Source organism: Hippoglossus stenolepis, chromosome 7, assembly GCF_022539355.2.
Source record: "Hippoglossus stenolepis isolate QCI-W04-F060 chromosome 7, HSTE1.2, whole genome shotgun sequence".
In the NCBI taxonomy this organism is placed as follows: Eukaryota; Metazoa; Chordata; class Actinopteri; order Pleuronectiformes; family Pleuronectidae; genus Hippoglossus; species Hippoglossus stenolepis.
In genome coordinates this window covers 4,940,318-4,963,373 of record NC_061489.1, presented here as the reverse complement: position 1 = coordinate 4,963,373, position 23,056 = coordinate 4,940,318, and the positions used below count along the sequence as shown (strand labels likewise).

General features: G+C 40.3%; 1 non-coding gene across 1 annotated transcript; it reads right to left on the bottom strand.

Moving 5' to 3' along the window:
* Positions 1 to 21,925: 21,925 nt before the first annotated feature.
* trnam-cau lies at positions 21,926 to 21,997 on the bottom strand. The gene has a single exon. It is a non-coding gene; the product is annotated as a tRNA-Met (tRNA).
* Between the last annotated feature and the right edge of the window lie 1,059 nt (positions 21,998 to 23,056).

Genomic DNA, 23,056 nt, shown 5'->3' with positions numbered 1-23,056 from the left:
ACCTGTACATGGTTCTAATACCATTGTTAAGTTTGCAGACGACACAACGGTGATTGGCCTCATCAGCGACAATGATGAGTCCGCCTACAGAGAAGAGGTCCAGCACCTGGCGGAGTGGTGCGACGACAACAACCTGGCTCTCAACTCCAAGAAGACCAAAGAGCTCATTGTGGACTTCAGGAAGAAAGGTGGCACACACACCCCCATCCATATCAACGGGACGGAGGTTGAGCGTGTCGCCAGCTTCAAGTTCCTGGGTGTCCACATCTCTGAGGACCTCTCTTGGACCCTCAACACCTCAACCCTGGTCAAGAAGGCACACCAGCATCTCTTCTTCCTGAGGAGACTGAAGAAGGCCCATCTGTCTCCTCAGATTCTGGTAAATTTCTACCGCTGCACCATCGAGAGCATCCTCACCAACTGCATCTCAGTGTGGTATGGCAGCTGCTCTGTTTTCCGGACCGGAAAACATTGCAGAGGGTGGTGAAAACTGCCCAACGCATCACCGGTTCCTCACTCCCCACCCTTGAGGCTGTCCAGAGCAAGAGATGTCTGCGGAGGGCGCACAGCATCGTCAAGGACAGCTCACACCCCAGCCACAGACTGTGGGAGGCGCTACAGGGTCCTCCGTTCCCGGACCAGCAGGTTCAGGAACAGCTTCTTCCCTGCGGCTGTCACCCTGCTGAACTCTGCACCACGGTGATAACCCCCCACACACACACACCTCCTCCAGTGACTGTACTTCCCCCCTCCACCCTGGCTTGGACTGCCACACACCCTCCTCCAGCCACTGAACATTTGCACTAGACTGTTATTTTTTTACTACTGTATTATCCCACCTATAGTGTATTCATATTATATATTTTATATACTTCTTGCTCATAGTGTATTCATCGTAATTATATCATACCATACCTTTTAACTTACTCTGTATACAATATTACTACTACCTCATTCACTTAATTTCTCATTTTTATCTCACTTACTACCACCACTTATACTTACACCTGCACTTTATATACACTTATCATATCTACACTACCTACCTCTATTGCTGCTAGTCTTGTATCAATACTGTTCATATTCCATATCTATTTCTTACTGTACATATCTTATTTATTTACATATTCCACTTTTCATATGCACATACTCTGCACTTTTACTGCTTTTTTTTGCACTTCTGGTTAGATGCTAAACTGCATTTCGTTGTCTCAGTACTTGTACTCTGTGCAATGACAATAAAGTTGAATCTAATCTAATCTAAACACTTGAATGACATTTTACAGTGCTTTTTCAGGTCACTTTTTTTACAAACTGAGAGAGAGGGTTAGATGAGGGTCAGACAGCTTAAAGGGCCCATATTGTGTAAATATAGACACTACTCTGGACTGAAACTCCGTTGTGAAACTCGGTACTGAAACTCTGGACGTTACTCCGACTGTCCTGCTAAAACTTAAACAAAACTTGAGGACGGTGTAACTTAGCGTTCAGAAACATCCTGTTGTAACTGACTGTGAATATGTGGCTGGTCTTCTATAGCTGTATCCAAACATAACAATGTGACTTTCAGCTGAGTTTACCAGAGAGATCGCCGATCTGCAGAATGAGACAGGTGATAGGCCTGGTCGCATGTCACTCAAAGTGCAGTCAGCCAATCAGAGGAGGGGCTCATAAATAATTAAAGAGGCAGGCGAAAACAGCCTGTTCTGTCTGGAGGGCCAGAGAGAGGCAGAACAGAGGACATGGAAATACACATTGCAGCAGTTTTTTTTACTTTAAACCACTGATATATCATCTTAGGGGGACCAATACCTCAAATTAAATCCCAGAAATGTGAAAAATATACATTTAAAGCCCATTTCTAACTGTGTCATATTAAGATGTTTGGTATTAAAACTGTTAAAAATACTTTTTCCATTGGTACTAGAGAAATATTTATTTTGACAAATAATAAAGTTGGTATCTATGATGTTTTACAGCTGTTGTATTATCAGTACACACACCAAGCCACAATGTTAAATGCAGTAACCAATTTAAAGCATCCATATTGAGCTTTTTGAAGTTTTCCCTTTTCTTTGGTGTGTTATTCTGTGTGCATAAAGACTGTCTCCTACAGAAAACTCTACTCTTGAAACGCCTTGTTTACATTCCTGGCTTTTCTGTGTCTACGCCAGGAGGTAACATACATTATAACATGCTACACGCTCAAAGCAGTTGACCGATCAGAGCAGACTTGGCTGAAACACAGCCTTTTAGAAGGGTAAAGTGAGGACTGCAGCAGTATGAGACAAATAATGTTTGTTCAAAACATTGCAGCTTGTAAAACTATCCTAATAGATCCCCAAATTATAAGTATGAGTCTAATAATAGCCCAAAATATGAGCATTTAACATTATGGCTGATTGGTGTAATGGTTATTTTCTCCCAAACAGGTGATAAAACCAATACAAATACACCTGCTTTGGGGAATTCTTATTTCATGCTAAAGGCAAATTAAAGTAGATCTGGGCTCTTTCCAGTCCCTGAGATGTTTTCCTTCTAATAAAACAGACCAAGGATATAAAAAGTTGTATTTGTTTCTTTCACAAAGACATAGACTTATCTTGAGTAAAATTACCTTTTTAACTTTCTTCCTTCGATACACATTTCAGCTTGAGTCTCCCTTCTGTTCCTGTGCTCTTAGCTTGGATCTCGCTGCGGGTGACTGCAGTCTCGGTCGCCGAGACGCCCTCTGTCACCTTATTACACCCCCCCCCACTGATCTTTTATTTTCCTTTCCATCCTCGCCTCCTCGGCAACTTGTGGAAGACTGTGTTCAAACTCTTTAGAGCAGACTCCACCAGGCAGGTAAGAACAATGCCAATGTCATTAGCGTTGTTTGTCGGCTCTTATGGAAAATTGAAATGACTTAACTAAGATGAACTGAGTGTACTAAATATCATTAGCTCAATTTGTCATGTCAGCAGAGCAAACAGTGTGAGTCATGTGTACACTGGAACTTCACCCTAGGCCCTAACTCTCACTTAATACCCTGTGGCTGTTGAACTTGAAACTAGTTTATGGACATAGTGGCCAATTTTTATTCAGTACCATACTAATTTTTACTGAATCACTTAATATTCAGTGAGAGACTCGCATGGTGTGTTGTCAGTGTTTCGTCTGTTAAAAAATGGAAACTCAGCAGCAGAGTGGCGATTTTGACATGATCGTTGTGTATTTACAGAATTAGACCCGTGAAACGTGCGTTAAACTTAAAATCAAGAATAAAAAGAAAAAAAGAAAACAGGAAGAGGTTTTATTAATCAAGGGATATCTATTTTTAATGACATCCTTTGAAGGCCATACAGAATTCTAGAACTCGTATATCACACTAAACTCCGAAATGGCTGGAACAGCATCTTTTTGGTCCAGCGTCTGATGTCAGATGGTGTTGATGATAAGTTTGACAAAACATTTCAAGTAAATGTTTTCCTTTGGTAAAATGCCACACATGGATTTCAAAGACATTAATTCCTCCCTTGTATCAAACTCAGGAGCAATACTGAGAGTAAAAATGACTATCTGGGCCAGAGAACATATTTTTTTTATGAAGTCCCTCTGTGTTTCTTCAATATCTTGAACCATATTAGTCATCTGCTCTGGTTCAGTTCGTGAAAACTAAAGGAACAATTGGACTTTGTTGGATTCTAGCAGCTCCCCAGCAGCAACAGAGCTCCTTTAGTCCCTCTCGTTCTGAATGAGGTTTTGGCTTCTTGGCTACCCGCTTATTTACCACAAAACGTACCTGCATAACACTCTCTGTCAGAATCCTGTGAGTTGCCTTTTATATCACTCTGACATTCACATCTACTATATACTGTTGCTATGACAATGGTCAGCGACACACGTCACGGCGGTGAGTGTCTTATGATCACGACATAACAGACATCCAGCCAGGAGAGACCATGCTGCTGAGGACCTGTTAGCCTATTATTCCTGTAAATGCTGGAAATATAATCACTATGTTGAGAATTAACTGGTATATTTGAGTTGCTTTTTTGTAGGTTATTTCTAATTTGAAAAAATAAATGTCTTGTGGGCTGTTTCGCTGTCTCTGTCTCAGGCCAGAGATTCTGTACTCCTCCTCTAATGCGAGCTCGTTTTTTAATAGGGCCTGCTTCTCTCTGCTGTTGATGCAAAAGCAACTTTGTAGCCTTGCAGCCACCAAGAGCAGCTTTCTAAATGTATTCACTTTCAAGGAAATATTAGTCACATTCATTTATTTTTATATTTTGATCAGAGCGAGTTCATGTTTAATTTGATTTGATTGCCTAATTACTGCTGAGCTGGGTAGTTCCACCCCTTGAGGTCTAACTCAACCAATTAGATCATTTGTGCATCCAAACAAGCGCTGCCTCCAAGAAATATTTGCTTTCGTAAACACCAATCTGCCTCTTGCTGCTGCGTATGTTTCTGTGTAAGATCTCCCCGGCATCCCTCTCTCACTGTGGCCTGCCCTTCTCTCTCTCGCTCCGTATTCTTCTCTATGCCTTACTTTGTATATTTAACACAGACGAATAGGCAGCTTGCAGGAGGACACGCACATACACACACGGTCTGAAGTAGATACAGCTCTCGACAGAAAAGTAGAGGATGACTAAAGCAGATGAGAGAAGGAAGACAGAGATAAGACAGGGGGAAAGAGGAATAAGGAAGAGTGAGATAGTGTGGACGGAGGAGAAAAGGAGAAGAGAGAGAGGGATGGAGAGCCTCCAAAGTGGCTCTTAAACTGCTTCAAATTGCTCATTAGTGTAGTCAGGGGGAAAAGCATTGCAGAAGCCTGCTCCATTAGGGGGAATGGCGACTCTGTCTCTCTCTCCTTTTCTCCCTCTTTCTGTCACTTCCTCTCTCATCATTTCTTCTCCGCTCCGTCTCGTGCTTCTTCTAAGACCCATCCATCTTTTTTGTGAAGGATAAGAAGAAGCCTACACACCACCACTCACTGTAAATCTCATTACCTCCACTGCCATGTGTGTAAAAGCCTTATTGGCATTGGGATTCACTTGTGTTGCCACAGATACCTTTCATACATTTTGACTTTCATATGACAGCCGGAGCAAGTCGTAAATCTCTTTGCTGTGAGTCTGTCTGAGAGTGGTAAATACTGTATTGTAAACCGAATTAAAGTCAAAGCAGGTTTAGACTTACATGCAAGATTTACTGGAGCAGAACAAATCCAAAACAGCCTCACACTGTGTAAGAGTTGAGGTTGAACTTTGTGAAGCCCTAATCACACTGGAAAGTTCCTCTGAACTATAGGGTCCAAAATAGGTGGTGGTACGGCTTAGTGGCTGCTTGCAAGGCTCGTCTTTGAACTATGTAGCTAGAGTGAGCAAACCACTAACATACTACCCCCCCAGAAAAGCATCTTGTCATTCACAACTAGCCACCGCCTACCACACTCAGTTACCAGATAGCCTGGCCACTGAATAAGCCTCTGATTATCACTGTGAAGATTTGTGTTCAGCTAAGAATTTAGTATTTTCTAATCCCTATCCCTCGGACTGTAAATAAAGGATTTGAAATGATCCAGTGTTAATGAGCCAGTCATCATTACAATGCTGCTCAACTTCTTTGAATGTCTCATAATTTGCTCTTCCTTTCTCTCTGTCTTCTAAGGACTGACCACCCCTCCCCTCTTCTTTCCCCTTCTCCTTTCTACATCTGCTCTTCCTTGTTGAGAAAAGCCAAACCAAGCAAATCCACTTCTGCCATATGATTGTGTTGGACCAGTTCTAAACTAAGCTGCCACATTTTAGATCCCATTGGGCATCAGGAAGAATCAATAGTACCAATTACCTGCAAAAACTGCTTCTTTCCTTTAAACACGACTAATTGGTTTCAATTGTCATTGTCTAATTAATAATTAATCTAAAGAACATTAAAGGCACAATGCTATAAACCTTTCTGTGGCCTGATAATTGAAATAAACAACCTTGGTATTACATTTCCAGACAGATTCTTTCTTGTAATAGAAACAAAAACTATACGCCAACACCATAAATATAGAGAGTGAGAACAGACGTCTGCTCTTGTATTTAACGCTCGCTGTGAGGCCAGGGAAAGCTCTCCGTTCCCCAGTGATACATGTACTAGGGGTATTGAATTGGTTTAGCTGATCCTCTGGTCTTGACATTAGCTCAGCCCGTGAAGGTAAACGTGATGAATTGTTTAATGCTGCAGAGAGCTGCGACTGTGTGGGCGACGTCAGCCGCGTATAACAGGAAACAGACATTTGATTCTGGACACGTGGAACGAGGACAAGTGACTGATTGGAGATGAAATGGGCCGCTATTGAAAATATAACAGTTCTGATATGAACACACCAGTTATGTCCATGAAGTGGGAGAGATCCTGCAGTGTAGTTTGAAATGTATTTGTGGCTTAAATTTCCTAATGTGAAACAAACACTTCATTTGAAACAAGGTTAAGAATCTGAATCAGTAGCTACAACCATATGGACTGTTTTTCTTTTCAATCAACAGGTACTAAAAGTTTTAAATCGTCCTCTGTTCCATTTCATTGATCCTGTATTTATTGATAAATTGTAGACATTGATCCTTTATGCAGTATAAACACTTGTAATCTTCCTGCAGGTGACTCCAGGATCATATTTTTGCCATGATGATGAACACACAAACAAATTGCATGTGCAGGCCATTGGCTTGATGCTTAAGGTTAATCATTTAAAGTTATTAACCTAAAGTTAATAATATGAGCATTTGAGCTAGTGTATCTCATTCTCTTTTTGAAAGTGTGCAGGCTAATCGTTTTGTGTGTCAAGCCTTGTAGATTTGTGGATCCTATGATTCCTGTATTCCTGGTGCGCTTTTGAAGGTTCAGCCATAGCCATAGCATATATTGATAATTCTGTATTCAAAGAGAGTACTAATTGGTCAGTCCCAAATGTATGTATTTTGTAATTTGGATAACCTTCCTCCCCAATGAACAAGGTGGCCAAATTATAACTCGTCTGGTGCTTTGCATGAAAAGAGTTATTGTCCCAGTCCGTCTCTGATGAAGAGTCCTGTATATTTGCTGCTATTCATTAGTGTTCGTTTTAATGCACTGTATCCTATCATGTGGCGATAGGACAGTTGCCATCACCTTCTGACAAATTTTCATTTCGTGTTTACTTCTTTGAGTTTAACCACCACAGGACGTGTTCACAAGGGCTGCTGATACTGAGGCATGTTTCTGAGTTCATGTTTAATCCCGAAGAATACAAATAAATAAATTGGTTATTTTTGTGCTTGGACAAATGGAATAAGTGTCTGATGTCAGAAAGCTGATGTGTCTGTGCTGCTAGAGGTTGAATAGCATCATATGAAACAATAAAAAAAACGCTCCTCTTTCAAAATGTACCTTTTTGTTGTATCAGTTTCAAATGCCACATTAACGATTCCTCCCACTGGTATAATGATCTGCCTTTTTGATTTGAATATATCCTTCCCTCAACGATAACTCACACAATGTATGTTCCTTATTTTCACAGCAAAAGAGCTCTCCCACACAATTTCTGAGCCAATTTTATGTAGTATGTATATTATATTCAAATACAGGCTATATAGTATATATTTAATATTTATATAGGTGGAATTCAAATAATACCAGAGTAATGCGATATTTCCCAACTTCAATCCCCAAAGGTTATCCTTTGAAAATTACTATCAAACGTCCTATTAAATGATTTAAACAAATTCTGCATCAGGTTTTTTACTAGTGTGGCAGAAAAAAACCATTTTGTTCAGGGAAAGTAAAATCGTTATCGACTTTTAAATGCGGAAGATTAAAAAAGCTTGTATGTGACTCTTGAATACTAAATTTCATTTTCATAATATGCATTTTGTTTTACAAATGATTCCAGCTGATTCAAAATAACAAGACTGCAGATTTCTTGCTGGATATATCAATGCAGAAACAGTAGCCCATTAAAGGCAGACAAACAGACCACAGCATGTCATCAGGTCTTCCAGCCGGTTTATTTAAAGCTGAGAGGCCCTTCTCTTCCCTTCACAGGTCTCAAACATGCCAGCACTGATCAGTTTGCTTACATTTTCTTTTCTTTTTGGACGACATCTTCAATTTAGGTTTGGAGTGACCTGGAAACATTCAGTGTGATGATTAAAAAAGGAAGGAGTGTGAGGAGTTACTCACAGCCATCAGGGACCTCTCTGGAGTCTGAATTAATGTCTTCGGAGCATCAGTAACATTGTGTTACTATGTCTTTATTAGACACTGCTGCCAACTCCCAGTGTGTCCGTCCTGGAAAGGACACAGAAAGTGACAGAAAGAGACAGACAAAGAGGGAGAGAGGAGGGAAGTGGGAGTGGGAGTGAGGAGGACACTCGACACCCAGAGGCAGACGGCGGGGGAGAGAACAGAAACTGGACAAGAAAGGACAAAGCGAGAGGTAGAATTAGAAAATTGGGAGGACTGTGAAAATGGCCGAGGGACAGATCAAGACAAGGACAGGAACCAGGAGTGACAGAGAGAGAGAGAGAGAGAGAGAGATCAGGCAACAGAGAGTATTAAAGAGAGATCCAAGAGTCAGGCAGTAACCAGTGAGGGACTCATTTATTAATGGGGTTGCCATGGAGAGCAGCACATAAGATGAAGGTGTGGGTTGATTATGCAACAAATTAACTATAATTCACCCAGTTGACAGAACATCATGAACTGTGATCCACAGGGAGGGCAGAAGTTACTGAAAATGAAATGTGGACTGTGTACATCCACGAGCAGCCATTAGATACACAGTAACATACTGTAACTGGTGTTATTGACATAACAGCACCAGGCCAGACATCTGAAAACATGATGTTAGTACAGTGGATGAAGTAGCCCTCTGTGTTTATTTTCAGATTAGTGTCAGACTGTAAATATGGCAGCTATGGCAGCCGCTATGGGATTAGGTTGTGTGAGCAGTTGTATTACGTCTTCTCTAATTCTGGAAGAGCTTTGTCAAGCTCGAGAAAATAACTCTGATGTGGACAGGGAGGAGCTAATGAAAGACACTTGTCGAGGAGGTTTAGTATCAACTATTATTTTTGATGCTGGTCCTTTCGGGGTCTGCCATTGATGTCGGAGCCTTAAATCGTTGCGTCGTTCGAAATCACTGGATGAGTTGGTAAACTAGGGAAAACATATATGCAAGTCAAAAGTGCTAAAAGCCCCTTTTACTCTCTATTGGTAAGGTATTTCTGGGACATGAATGAGGCAGGAGACACATGAAGGTCTTATCAGCCCATATATCAAGAAGTATATTCATGGAAAGGCTAGTAATGTCCAATGTCCCCATGAGAACTTCATGAGATGAGTAGGACATGAAATCTCCAAAGTTTGGACATATGGCTTGATAAGGAAGTCAACAAACTGACAGAGGAAACAAATGCAAAGCAGTCTGTGCAACTATGGATTAGCCTGAATTTATAGGGTGCTAGCGATACAAAAATAAACGTTCAGCTTTGGTAAAACACCTTAGTTGACCATCTTCTAAACAAACCCTCATGTCTTGTTGCAATGAACTCAAGCTCATACTTGAGCTGTTGAAATAATGAAAAGACAACTTCCTATTGATATTTGTCTACTTCCTGGACACACATTGTTGTTGTTTTTTTTACTGGATCCAACTTTCAGCTGACAAAGCAGGTTTTGCACACATAGGCTTAGGTCTTGGGTAGCAAGTAAGCAGGCAAGAACAAACTCAGGATTCCAAAACACTAAACCTGGGCAGCAAAACAAAGGCTTAACTGAGAAACATGTACAGGAAACGCCAGAGAACAGAGCAGGAACAACTGCAAGAAGACTGGTGAGCACAGGCACTAAATACACAAGGGAGGCCCGCCATAATAAGAGTTGATCGAATACTCTAAAGAATTACTTTAGAGAATCCTCCCCCCCCCCAAAAAAAACTAAAACAAATGTGTCGTTTATTCATCCCCATAATCTCCTGTTCAACTATTCTACAAAAAGTGTTAATGTTTGTGTTAGATGTAATAGTGGTAAAAAAGGTATTTCAGGTTTGAAAGTAGCGGTGGAAGCTCTTGTTATAGTGTCCATGTTTTTGAAAAGAAATATGCATCAGTCTAAGTTGATTAAAACACTTGAACAGGTCCAACTTTGGTCTAAAGGCATTCAAATGTGTTCCTGTATTTGCCGGTTATATATCGTTGTTTATTCTTTGGTTATCTGTAGCACCCCAGTTGTATTTCTTCACCTTTGTAGCTTAAAGCTAGTCTTTATAGTTATTCAGTCTTTTTACAGACTGATCAATAACTGACAAATTGCCTCCAAACTTCTCTTTGATTCTCTTATTGTGCTTGAAATTTAGTTTTCAACTCACAGGCTTCAGCAGATACTTGTTTGAAGATTAACAGCAGGAGGTCCAGGCAATATTTATTAAAGATTTCGCCCCATCATTTAATAATGTTCTCATCTTATTTCCCAATAGTTGGGGCTTTTTTCATTTGAACCAGCCCCTAGGAGTCTTTTTATTTCTCCAATATAATGACACAGTCCAGTGACAATACAGAATCCGGTATTTCCCTGCCTCAGCGTGCCTCAACCCTTACCTCATCGTCACACATGTTGACCAAAGTGATTAGTAAGAAAAATTATACCAATTTGATGATGATAAATCACAGCGCAATTTGTTTACTGGCTACTGCTACTTCCTAACACTTAGGAGGAGAGAGAGAGAGAGAGAGACTGTTGAATTCAGTTCTTCATCCCAATTACAGTTTCTACATATAGCTGCACACGTGTGATATTAAATGCACATCATCACAGATCACAAGATCAGCATGACAAGCCCGTTTGTCTGTGGCTAGCTCTAACTAGTCACCTGTCAATGGTATCGACAACATGCATACAGGAATGTCGATAATATTCAGTTCCCACTCTTCTTGATAATGGTTGCAACACTTTCTGTATGCGTTTAAAAAATAGGGGTATAATTGTGAAATATCTGCAGGAGCGGAAGATGCACGGCTTCATACTGTATAGTACTGGTATTTATTTAAGTATCCATATTTATGGCCATATTCAAGGCAAAGCATATTTTAAAACATTGTGCTGCAGTAGCAGCTCCTCTGTAGAACATATTGTCGAACTGAGAAGCTAAATATTGTGCACTGAACAGATGCTGTAAATATGAATTGATATTAATGTGAATATATAGCATTGAATAAATAAAGTTATGTAACTGCATTTCTTTGTGTATATTTATCATCGTACATTAAGCTTTTAACAGAAATAGCAAAAATATTAAAGATGACCCTCCTAAGTGGGTTCTTTGGAAGATTTCAGGGTGGTAGATCTCAGTTTATGTTTGGAATTAAGCTTGGCTTTAAAAGGTTGGTGACCACTGCTTTTACGGGCTCGTTTATGTTCTGATATGTAAGGAGAGATGTTACATCCACCTTAGTATCACTCTAAATAATATTTTGCTTAATTAAGTGCTGCATGCGTTGCTTGTCCTTACAGCACACAACTGTCACCTGGGGGGTCTACGATCCTCAACTTGCCTCAAACTTACAGGTACATTGAATAATGAAATGTTGAGTTACCTTGATTAGCCATCAGATTTTATGATGTGCCATGCCTGTATCATATTATTTCAAAACTTTTATCTTGCACACAGTAGCAAAGAGCTATCATTAAATGCTGTCAGACATGCACCAAACTCTGCATAATCTCCTGAAATAATCTGGAGGGGCTGTTCCCTATTAGTATAGCTGTTTTTAGCACTAACATCATTTACTCTCATGCTGCAGTGTTCTCTCCTCACAGAGATTACGCTCAATGGTGTCCCAGGACAGTGTGAGCTCTGACTCTCTGCACTCTGGTTTTCCCAAAGGGTCAAGGTGGTTTTTGCTTTTGGGCTCAGTCGCACATGCTCATAGTTCTATTATCAATTGCTTGCGCCACTGGCCTGTAGTCATTTCAGCCTGTGGCACAAACCACTGACCTACCACCTCTTCAGCTCAGAAATAATGGTGAAATAGCTGAGGCAAAAAAAGAGATTTTGCAGTGTCTGAGCCTTCCAGATGTGACTCCATCAAACCCTGAAGATTTTCTTTCCCTGACATCTCGCTGCTCAACGATCTTCATCTTCAGTGATGAAGATCGTTCCGAAGCCTCTGCAGTCCAAAGATGTTTGGCTCGTTTGTTGGTGGAGATAATAACTCTGTTATTGGAGAGGGAGAGGAGAGGGGACGATTTCTAGAAAGAGAGGAGAACCAATTTCATTTTGAGGCCATCTACTTAACATTTGTGAAAAACGAAAACGCCACCCAAGAGTTTTAGGTTTGAGAGTCTAATATGTGATGTAGAGATAAAAAAAGAAAAAAAGGACTCAGTATCTTCCAAGATAATAAGAGGAGATAGAGGACGCTATGCACAATATTATGAATGCTCCAAGGATTTGTCCCTAATCCAGACACCCAAAAAAAAAAGAGGTGCTTTTATATAAAACCTCATCTATTAACCGAAGGCCAAACTGCACGAATCTGCGCGGAGATTTTACTTCCAGATTCCCACCTACAATGGAAGCGTTTGTTTAGCACTTGTATAATTACTTCCGAAGAAGCTTTATGCTGGTGTAAGTGTGTGAGGGCACAGCAGTCATTGTTGAAAAAGAGTAATAACAAGCCAAAGCGATATAAAGTCACTGTCAGGAATAAAAGAGGCCTGGTGCTATGGCAACAAGACAGTTTCAGCGAAAATGATTAATTTACACGTAAAAATATTAGCAGTTAGTCTATTAGTTAGTCAGAGCAATAGGTCATGGGTTTAGAGATGATAATATCGAGCACTTTACTTGCTACCTTAAGTAGTTCTATAGAAAATAGAAGCATACTCCACTGCAGAGGCATAACAGTGTTACTTGTAATAACAATAAGGTCAGATGTTTGTTTTTTTTCCCCTATTATTTTTGTTCAGAGGTTTTACAAAATGAAATGGTTCATATGATAAACATGTTTTGATGCTGCTGCACATACACACGAGAGAATAATCCACAGAACAGCGGCCTCTTTTCATCAGCAGCACACAAAGCTTATGAAAAATTGTGATTACATTGTGGTGCGTCGAGACTCCAGGCAAACAGATGCATTGTGATGATGAATGCACGTCTCCTTCAGCAATGAATATCTTTTCATTTTGCCAGCTTTTTGTTCACCTCTCTGAGCTGCTCTCGCTGTTACCAGTTGAGGGTTAGCTCAACACTCTGCTGGATATGAAGGGAAATAGAAAATACTGCATTCTGAAAGCATTGTGTTTATACTGTGGGAATTCAGCTGTGACTGTTAACAAAGCAAAGTGATCCTGTGATATGATCAAAGAGCAGATTAAGTAATTAATCACCAAAGTAGCTTAGTTATGAAAACAAGATACAACAGAAAGCAAGACATTAAAGGATAAAAGCAAAATGGGGGGGAAATGGCGGAAAGCAAGAGGATTGTTGTGCACAGTTAATATATAACAGCAAACAACATATTTTCTCATCTTCACACACAGGAAATCCAAGAGTACACACAATATGCATTTCCTGTTTACTGTTGCCAAATTAGTCTTTTAGTCTATTTATTTACTTTGCATCTTGTTTTCCTGCCAGATCATATTTCTTATTAAAGTGCAATGTGATCATCTATTAACAAAGTTTTGCTCTTCTTCCCAGCTGTCAGAAACAGCCTTGATGGGACGATCCTGACAGACAGGTCAGTCTGAGAGACTGAAAGAAAGCATGTAGCAGGAGAAATGTCCTGAAGGCAGGACGCTGCGGAGCGGAGGTGTACACCCTCCAACTCACAAACACAGTACACGGATAACTGATGCAATATGACTGGAATCCTGCAGGTTCAGCGCAGAAGCCCAGACACCGTCCGGCTCTCTGCCTCTAACCAGCTCGCATCAATGTAGTTTCTGACAAACCGACATGAGACTTGCATCCAACTTAAAATCAAAAGTAGTCTGTGCTGTAGCTGGTGCCACTGCAATGATCTGCCGTTACTTAGTGTTGTCACTTATGTACAAGCAGAACCTACATACAGTCAGATACAATGGGGGAAAAAGTGTGACAGGACAGATAATGTCAAAGTTGTATAAACACCTGGTGATGTAGATCTGCCCCTGGCTCTCTGTGCCAACTACAGGATCAGATGTGCACATCAGGCTATATAACCTGCAGTGTGAGAGATTTACAGCCCCATCGAGCAGCTCACATTCAGTTGATCTCCTAGAAATAACAGTTAAATACTATTAATCTGTCAAAGCAAGTAGACTTCTTTCACATCCCACAAAATAATGGGAACTTTTATTCTGTGGCTCCAAACAACCGTGTAGTAAATCTGCACCGTTGTTTGTTTTTATACTGGAATGTGTGGAAGGCCTTTAATATTTAAGTAGACTGTTTTGTGAGAATGAGCTGTGCTTGGTCGGGGATGACCACATTAAGAGAAACAACCTGGGAACCAGATGTTCAGAGCCGCCTGACAGCTGAGCTTCTCTCTCACATGGATGAGTCTTACCTTTGTTACATTATTTGAAATTGTATCCACATTTGATGTAAACATTATATATGTCAGGAACCCATAACCACATTCCAAACCACATAACATACTAAACAAATGCTATAAAATGATACAATCATAATTATTTGTGGTTCTTATTATTCTTTTTTAATCTTAATAAACTAGAATTGTTTCTATTGTTTGAACTTTTAAATTTGTGATGAGTCAAATTATAAACATACTGCAACTAAAAAACCCAGAAATTGAAGTAAATTGCACAAATCCTATAATAGACAGATTTTACTCTTGAATCAACTACTGTATAAAATTAGATGCATTAGTTTCCCACATTTTAATGCCAGGTGTGAACACACGTACTTAACAGCTGTCCAATTGTGATCTCTGAAGGTCTGAAGGTGTGAGGTCTCCACAGGCAGAGGCCGACCTAGGTCACAAACTAGACCAGGAAACCCACAACTGACCCACATGGCGACATGTTATGATTGACGTGACATGCCGATGAGCGATAGAAAAAAAACGATCATGGGAATGTAACTTCAGATTTTTGGTGCAAGCCCATGTCTAAAACTGCCACTGCAGAAAATAAGTGATGCGAAATAAAAAATATACTCCTTTTTAAATGAACTATTAGACCACAAGGTTGTTGTCACAAACCATGTTTGACTTCATGTTGTTTATTTTTAATTCGTTGCGTTTTTTTTTCAATTTTCCTGTGGGAGAAAATGAAAAGAATGAGCTTGAACCCACCTTATTGATGGAACCATTCTTCGTATTTTTTTATATTTTGAATGACAACCTTGAAAGACTTTTATATTCAGAAAACCTTCGCTGAGGAATTTCAGTGTCAAATGGAATTACAGGTGAGGTCTGCACGATGCACTCACTCAGTACAGAGTCCCTGTACGTATTGTGTATATATTATGTTTCCATTCATCACAGCCTGTGAGGAAAGTCTAATGCACAGAATATTCAGTTATGCACAGAAAAAAAACCCTCTAGTTTCTCATTCAGTGGCATTGAAACACTCTGCGTTGCAGTTTGAAATCAGGATTCCAGCTCTGAAGTGTTGTTTTTTAAACACATTGGCCTTGTCCCCTGTAGCATCAGGTTCAGCTGAATTCTAAAGTGTCAGTCAACTTTTATTGTCAAAGTCAGTCACCTTTTACCATCTAAATGTCAGTTTTTAATGAAGCGGTTTGCCGCAACTCTTTTAAGTCACAAATAGCTGGTGGAAAGCAACAGCCCAAACACTCCACCTTCCACAAATCCCCTCTTCAATCCTTTCTTCCCTGCATCTCTGTTTGCCTCAACCCCTGTGGAAAGAAAGTCAGAGCAAAAAATAAAATAGCTTTGCTGAAATATAGTTCAAATACCCGTTACTGCATTACTTTGTCCATGGTGTATGGAGAAGCCTTGGTTTTTGTTTCCTTTGGACTGAAAATGAAAGCCAATGCTGAACCTCAGTTGTATAGAAAAGGATTCAAGCTGTGGGGATGTTTTGGAAAGCGCCACCAGTCCAGAGGTGTCAGAGGAGGACATGGTCGTTTTCTGAAATGTTTCTGTTGATTAAAACGGACTTTGCAGGACACAGGCATTACGTGATTGAGTTGTTTTTGCTTCCCTGTAGTCACTTCCTGCTTCGTCACCCCTCTCTCTCTCTCTCATTCAATGTGCTTTATTGGCATGAAGGTTACATCAGAAAATATGCATGAGAAATAAAAAAATAACAAGAAAATCATAAATCATAGTAGTTTGATTCTGATCTATGACGAGGTAATCAATATAATACAATACAACAATATGAGAAGGAGAGAAAATAAATTTACATTAAAGGGATAGTTCACAGAAAAATGATAATTCACTGCTCACCACTATGCCGATAGAGGGGTGGGTGAAGTGTTTGAGTCCACAAGAGACTTTTGGAGTTTCAGAGGTAAACATTGTTGCAGCCAAATCCAATACAATTGAAGTAACTGCCGACTGATTCTCCAAACGTAACAAACAGAAGAGAACACAACTTGCCTCCATACTGCTCGTGTGGTGTCATCCAAGTGTCCTTAAGCAACGACCTTCAAATTCGACGCGATTCACACACGCCTCCATCAGTAAAGTGGTGAGTAGATAATGAGTGACGTTTTTGCCGCTTCTATGGCACTGACACTATTTTCCCCAAGCAGATGATGCATTTTGGACCTGTCACGCAGTTTATCAAAATGTAGGCTTTTGTCTTTCATTTGTTTCAGATGTCCTCACATGTGCTGCATTGCAGGAGGAAATGCTGTTCTGTCAGGACCTACCTTTGTGTACAGAGCCAGCACAGCCTGTCCCCTACAGGCAGCCACGCTCACTTTCTCATCAGTCACAGTGCTCAGATATTGTGCCACTGTGTACTGTCTGTTTAAAGCCAAATAACATTGAAGTTTGCTTTGAGTTTTTATGGTGGATGTCCAATTGTTGATTGATTCTTTAGCTATAATTTGGTTGTTCTAGATTGTGTGAGATCCGTCCTGAGGTCTGCAGCTGTTAAAGGACTACCTACCCATCCTCTTCAAGTCCTTATAATATTGCAGTAGCCTTTAAAAAACTTCCTACCAATCCCTATTTCTCATGACTCAATCTCCCAGAAAGACAGAAATACAAGAGAAATAAAACAAAACATCCATGGGGACACTGAACCTAGTAGTGTTTTTTAATCCCAGGATATGGGACGGGAATCCATTTCCAAACTATGTCACGTTTCCCAGGAAAAAGAAAATGGGGTGTCTGGAAAGAAAAATTGTTCCATTCTAAGAATAAACCAGGTTCATATGTAGAATATAGGTATTTTACTGAATATCCCTTTTACGTTTGAAGGTTCCCCAGGCAATATCAGGGATCGCTAGCAGATGTTAGAGTCACGTCACCAGTTGTGAACCTGTAAGAGTTAGCTGTGCAGCTTTTGATTGTGTTCATTTGGCTTTAAACCAGTGTCAGGTTGTTTAAGAAGCAGGAGGACCCAAAAATGCAGAACCAAAAAAGTGTAACAATAAGTTCAGGCAAAATCCACAAACCAAAAAAGAACAGGAAAACTAGAAGCAGGGCTGACACAATCCTCAACCAGAAAAAACACTGGGAAACTAGAAAAAGGACTCTAATGGGCTAAACTGAAACAAGCATGAAAAACACCAGGGAAACACAAAGAACTCAGGATGAAGGATAGAGGTGGGTGACGAAGGGAAGCACAGAGACTTATGTATACAGGGAGGCGGGGGGTAATTGGACACATGAGGATTTGGTGCAGAATATCACAGGGGCTGCAAACAGGACCAAGACAGGAAGAAAAGGTGAAAACACACAAGGAGCAGATACCACAAAATAAAACAGGAAACAGAGCTCGGGGAGAAAACCTAAATCCAAACACAAGGAAAACACAGTGTAACAATGCCTCTGCGTTACCGTGAGTTCCCCGTCATGAACACAAGGGGAATCAGGTGGGTGTCTTCAATGTCTCTCTTTATTGCTCCACACACACGTCAACAAACATAAACTTAAATCACACATAAAGCAACTAGTTGGTTACTCTGAGTTTCTAAGTCCAGGAGTGATCTCCTGGTTCCCGGGCCCCCCCCACACCCCAGCACGCTACTGCTGATAAAGAGGAGAGAGTCATTAGTTGAACTGGAACACCTGTGTACAATCAGACTCTCTCCCTGGCACCGATCCCAGAACCCCGCCCCCACTCCCTCCCTCCTGCAGCCGACGCTGACCACGCCCCACTACCACACACAGGTACACATGCAAATACAAACAAAGAATCTATAATCAAAAACAAAAACACTCCTTATTCAGGAGTCAAAGTCCAGAGAAAGCTCACAGTCATGACAACCAGAAGCGTTGTATATTTAGAGGGTATTCTTTGTTTTATTTTCTTTGGTGTACCGTACATTTTACCAGTAAAGAGTTTGGCCTTCCTGGCTTTAGGTTTATCTCTCTCTAAAATTAAAGACAGACCGTTATTAATGGAACCCGGGATCATAGGACGTTTCTTTCATTGTCACCATACACCGTCACCTGACAAAGACCAAGCCAGTGTTGATGGAGTCCCAGGGTGTGTCCCATAGCCAATCCTGTTTTAAGGATTTTAAGTTAATTACGAGAAATTATACTTTATAGGCCTCCCTAAACATATCATGGATCATTATTTCCTACTGAAATATGTGATTTCTTTAACTAATTCTTTTGCATCCCACTACGTGGATGCAATTGCCAGACTTGGCAGTGGTGGGCACTGTTTGCAACATTTTAAATAAAATGACTGCGTATATGCTTGATTTTTGAATGCAGTTAAACCCACTTATAAGGTTCAAGTCCTTTCCCATTGCCAGCAGACACTTCTGTGAGCTGCCAGCCAGTGTGCAGTCTGGTAATATATGGTTGGTCCACCTGTCAGTGCCATATTGTCTGCAGGTGACAGATAAGCCCAATTTAGTTAGCCCCCAACACAATGTCTGTTAACAGCTTTGCATTCAAGTTATTTAAAAAGAGTTAACAATGAAGCTGCAAAGAGTGCCCTCTGTGAACGAGTGATAAAATGCTTGCTGCAACATTTGGCCCACAGCATGACAAAACTAAAAGTGAGTGCTCACAAAAGCATGAAGAAATACTGGATTCTTACCTTATCCAAAACACTTGTGCCAGAGATGACAGCATATGATGGATCTACATTACGGTGTGGTGCACTTTAGAGCAGCACCAGAGAAAGATGATCATAATCTCCATATTCCTCTGCATAGATATAGCAAAGCCCAAGCTGAAGGCAATGAGTAATCTAATATCTATGAACATAAATGTTGCTCATGGTGTTGCAGTGGTTCGCACCTTCGCCCCACAGCAAGAAGGTTCAAATCCTGGTTCGGTCGGGGTCTTTCTGGGTGGAGTTTGCATTTTCTCCCCTGTGTTTGTTTCCCTCCAGGCTTCCTTCATTAGTCCAAAGACATGCAGATTGAGGATAAGGTTGACTGGAGACTCTAAACTGAAGGTGTGAATGTGAGAGTCCGGGTTGTACCCTGCCTTTGTACCCTGCCTCTCATTCGATGTCAGCTGGGAACAGCTCCTGCACCGGCCGAGACCCTCAAAGAACGAATGGACAAATGTTCCTTTTACTTGTTAACACAACCAAATCATGGTCTGAAGCAGTCGGATTGAGGACGATTTATAATTTGACTTGTGGAATTTAGTGTTTGAAATTTGATCGACGTGTTTGGACAGTAGCTGACGTCAATCCTCAGCAAACAAACCCTGCATCTCCCTAACACCATTATTACCAATATATTCTTTTGTGTTGTTCTTATCCTTGAAAGGACGTTTCTCATCTCTCCTCCGCAGTGAGGTCAGCAACCCTGGTGCTCGAAGGAAACAGCGGCATTGAATGATAGCTCCTTACTGCTGCAGTAATGCACTACATACCCTCTTTTGCAGAATTCCAGTATTATAAAATGGTACATTACTGTGAACATGTATCATGTATATATAGAACATTAGAGTGTTATTTTTTCCTTTTATATTAATCTTTCTGGGATAAAATCCTCCTGCTCTTGTACCCATTTCCAGTAATTGGATGGTTTTTGGAATTGAAAATGGAGACTTTAATCATCAGCGGGGGGTATAATCCAGTGAAATGAAGGAAATGAAAACCCAGTATTTTCTCTGACTCTAATGAAGCTTCAATGTGTTGCTTTGCATATCACATTAAAGGGTCATTTAATTATTTCTCAAATATGTTTGAATCAAACCTACATGGTCGCCATAGAGCCAATTAGCTCATTATTTGAACGTTAAAGTTATTGTTTCATAAAGCTCTATCATCAACTGTTGCTTCTTTAATCCTGAATAATTAATGTTATTAAGTAGATTGTACACATTATGCCAGGTTGCTCAACTAAAATATTTTAAATGATTATGTCCTCCTTCTACCATCAAAAAACTGAATCAAAACTAATTAAAAGTTTATGTCCAATTTCAAAGCAAGAGTTTATCCCTCTGTTTGACTGTAGGCTGGCCACAACCAAAAGGCAGCAGTAAATTGAAGATGTTAAAATCACAGCTTTTTTAGTTTTGTCCTATAACCTGTGCAACATTTGGTTTTGATTAAAAAATATAATCAAAAAAATGTGTCTTGAATAAGTTTAGTTGGCTTTAATCATCAACTGTGAGAAAACAGATTTTAAATAGAGAAAAAGTATTTTTTCCTCTATCCTGTTGTGCAATCAATTTATCCCGGCAACACTCAGTAATTTAATTCCTCCGCGTTAAGGGAGAAGCAGTAAGAGTTATTACTTTTTTAAAACACATTTGTCAAATAGCCATACTATCTTAATTTCTTTTAAAAATAGGAGGAGAAAACACAGAAAATGTGTACGGGTGGTCAATCAAACAAACAGATACAATCTGAAAGAGACCAATGATTGGTGAGAACCTGTAGGTACAAATGTAGGAAAAATAATTGACCCAGTTTTGCAGAGAGAAAATCTGTAGAACAGCGAGGGGTCCATTGAAGTATTACAATAAATAATGGAGAGCTGTGTGTCCACACGAACCCCACAGTGAGATGTTTTTCTCTCTTGTATCAAAATACAGACATAAACTCCAAACCGATACAGAGTATACTAACTCTCATAGGCTTACGACAAACTCTTCTAATGTTTGAACCAGACATGTTGGTATATCAGGGTACTCAGCAATACCATTTTGCTAAAGATCTGTGTCATGTAGATGAAAAGTCCAATTTGACACCAAAGAGGACAGTCAAACCACAGGAAGACACCCACAGGAGGAATACACTTGTTTACCATGAAGCACTGATGCATACCCGGAAATTGTAAAAATGGAGAAAGTCAGCACTGTTGAAACGACTTTGATGGAATTTCACCAACATTTACCTCCATGATCTCCAGCGACACATGATCAAAGTTTTATCAAGAACATGCTGGCTCGACTCCACCATCACCAGTGTCTAAAAGTCTCCTTGTTGCTCTGATGGTCAAAACCTCAGTAACGCGACATATGACAAGGAGTAACAGCACACTTTGCTGTTAACAGCAACAGGAGGTTTTCCTGAGCAATCGAGTACAAATACCTTATGGTCAGCAGTAAGATTTAAACACATACCCTGTGGGAGTACAGAGCTTTATTTCAGAGCAAAAGACCACAAAACTATCAGCCAAGTTAAGGGCTTCAACTCTTGTGTCTATTCTGTCACATTTTCAACTTCAAAAACCAAAGCAAGTCACTTTCGGCAGGAGGTGAGTTCATGCTCAGAGGGCAAGGACAAGGGAGAAATAGAGGTGAACATGGGAGTTGATAAAGAATTCCTTTAGCAGAGGATGGTTTCGATCCATCGACCTCTGGGTTATGGGCCCAGCACGCTTCCGCTGCGCCACTCTGCTCTTATTCATTGCAATAATTTCATATGAACATAGTCTATGGTATCAATAGGTTTTCTTAGCAGTTAAATCAACTGGACTTGGAGGAAGAGATTGGCAAATGTGAAGCAATGTGCCACAGGGGAAATGTGATCTCAGCTCTTACCTTGTTTGAAAACCAGACTGGAGACAAAGAACACTACCTCCTGTATGTCTCATTGGACATTCCACATGCTACAAAGCTCAGTCTTGCTGTTTTTAAGACCAAGAGTAGTTCTTATAATAGAACGTGCTGCATGTAGCCAACACAAACACACACAAGTGAAGACGGTCAATTGGCAGTGGTGGGATTTGTACCCACACCTCCTAAGAGACTAGAGTCTAAATCGGGCGCCTTTTACCACTCGGCCACACTACCTTTTCATGCTAATGTTTTCACCCAAACGAACCTGTGGCGTTTAGATGAAAAGTCCACTCAGACGACAATTGGAAAATCAAACCTAAGACACACACAGGAGGAAGAACTTGTTAACCTTTAGTCAATGGTTTGCTCTGCTGCATACATAGAAATGTAAAACAGGCAGGAGAAAGTCAGCACTGTTGAGATGACCTAAATGGAATTTCACCAACATTTACCTTCATTATCCTAAAGGACACATGCACAAAGTTTTTATCAACTACATGCTGACTCGTCTTCTCCATCAGCAGTTTCTAAACTTGTGTGCCATCTCCTATCTCATATGAGCATTTTCCTAATGACTCTCATTCCATCAATGCAATATGATCACCCAAATCCTCCTTGTTGCTCTAACGGTCCAGCACAAGCAACTCTTAGTAGCTATTAACAGCAAAATTACTTTTAACTAATGAACTTTTAAACTCATTTTCTTGAGCAACCAGCTGCGCCACTCTGCTCTTTTTCACTAAAGCCAGCTCAAACTTATTCAGAATAAGACATTATTTTGATCATGATATTAACATGAGCTCATATTCCTGTTTACATGTTACAGACCATAGCACAGCCTGATCTGTGACCCATGTCCACATTTTCATCCTACTACCCGTTAACCCAGAGAATGTGTT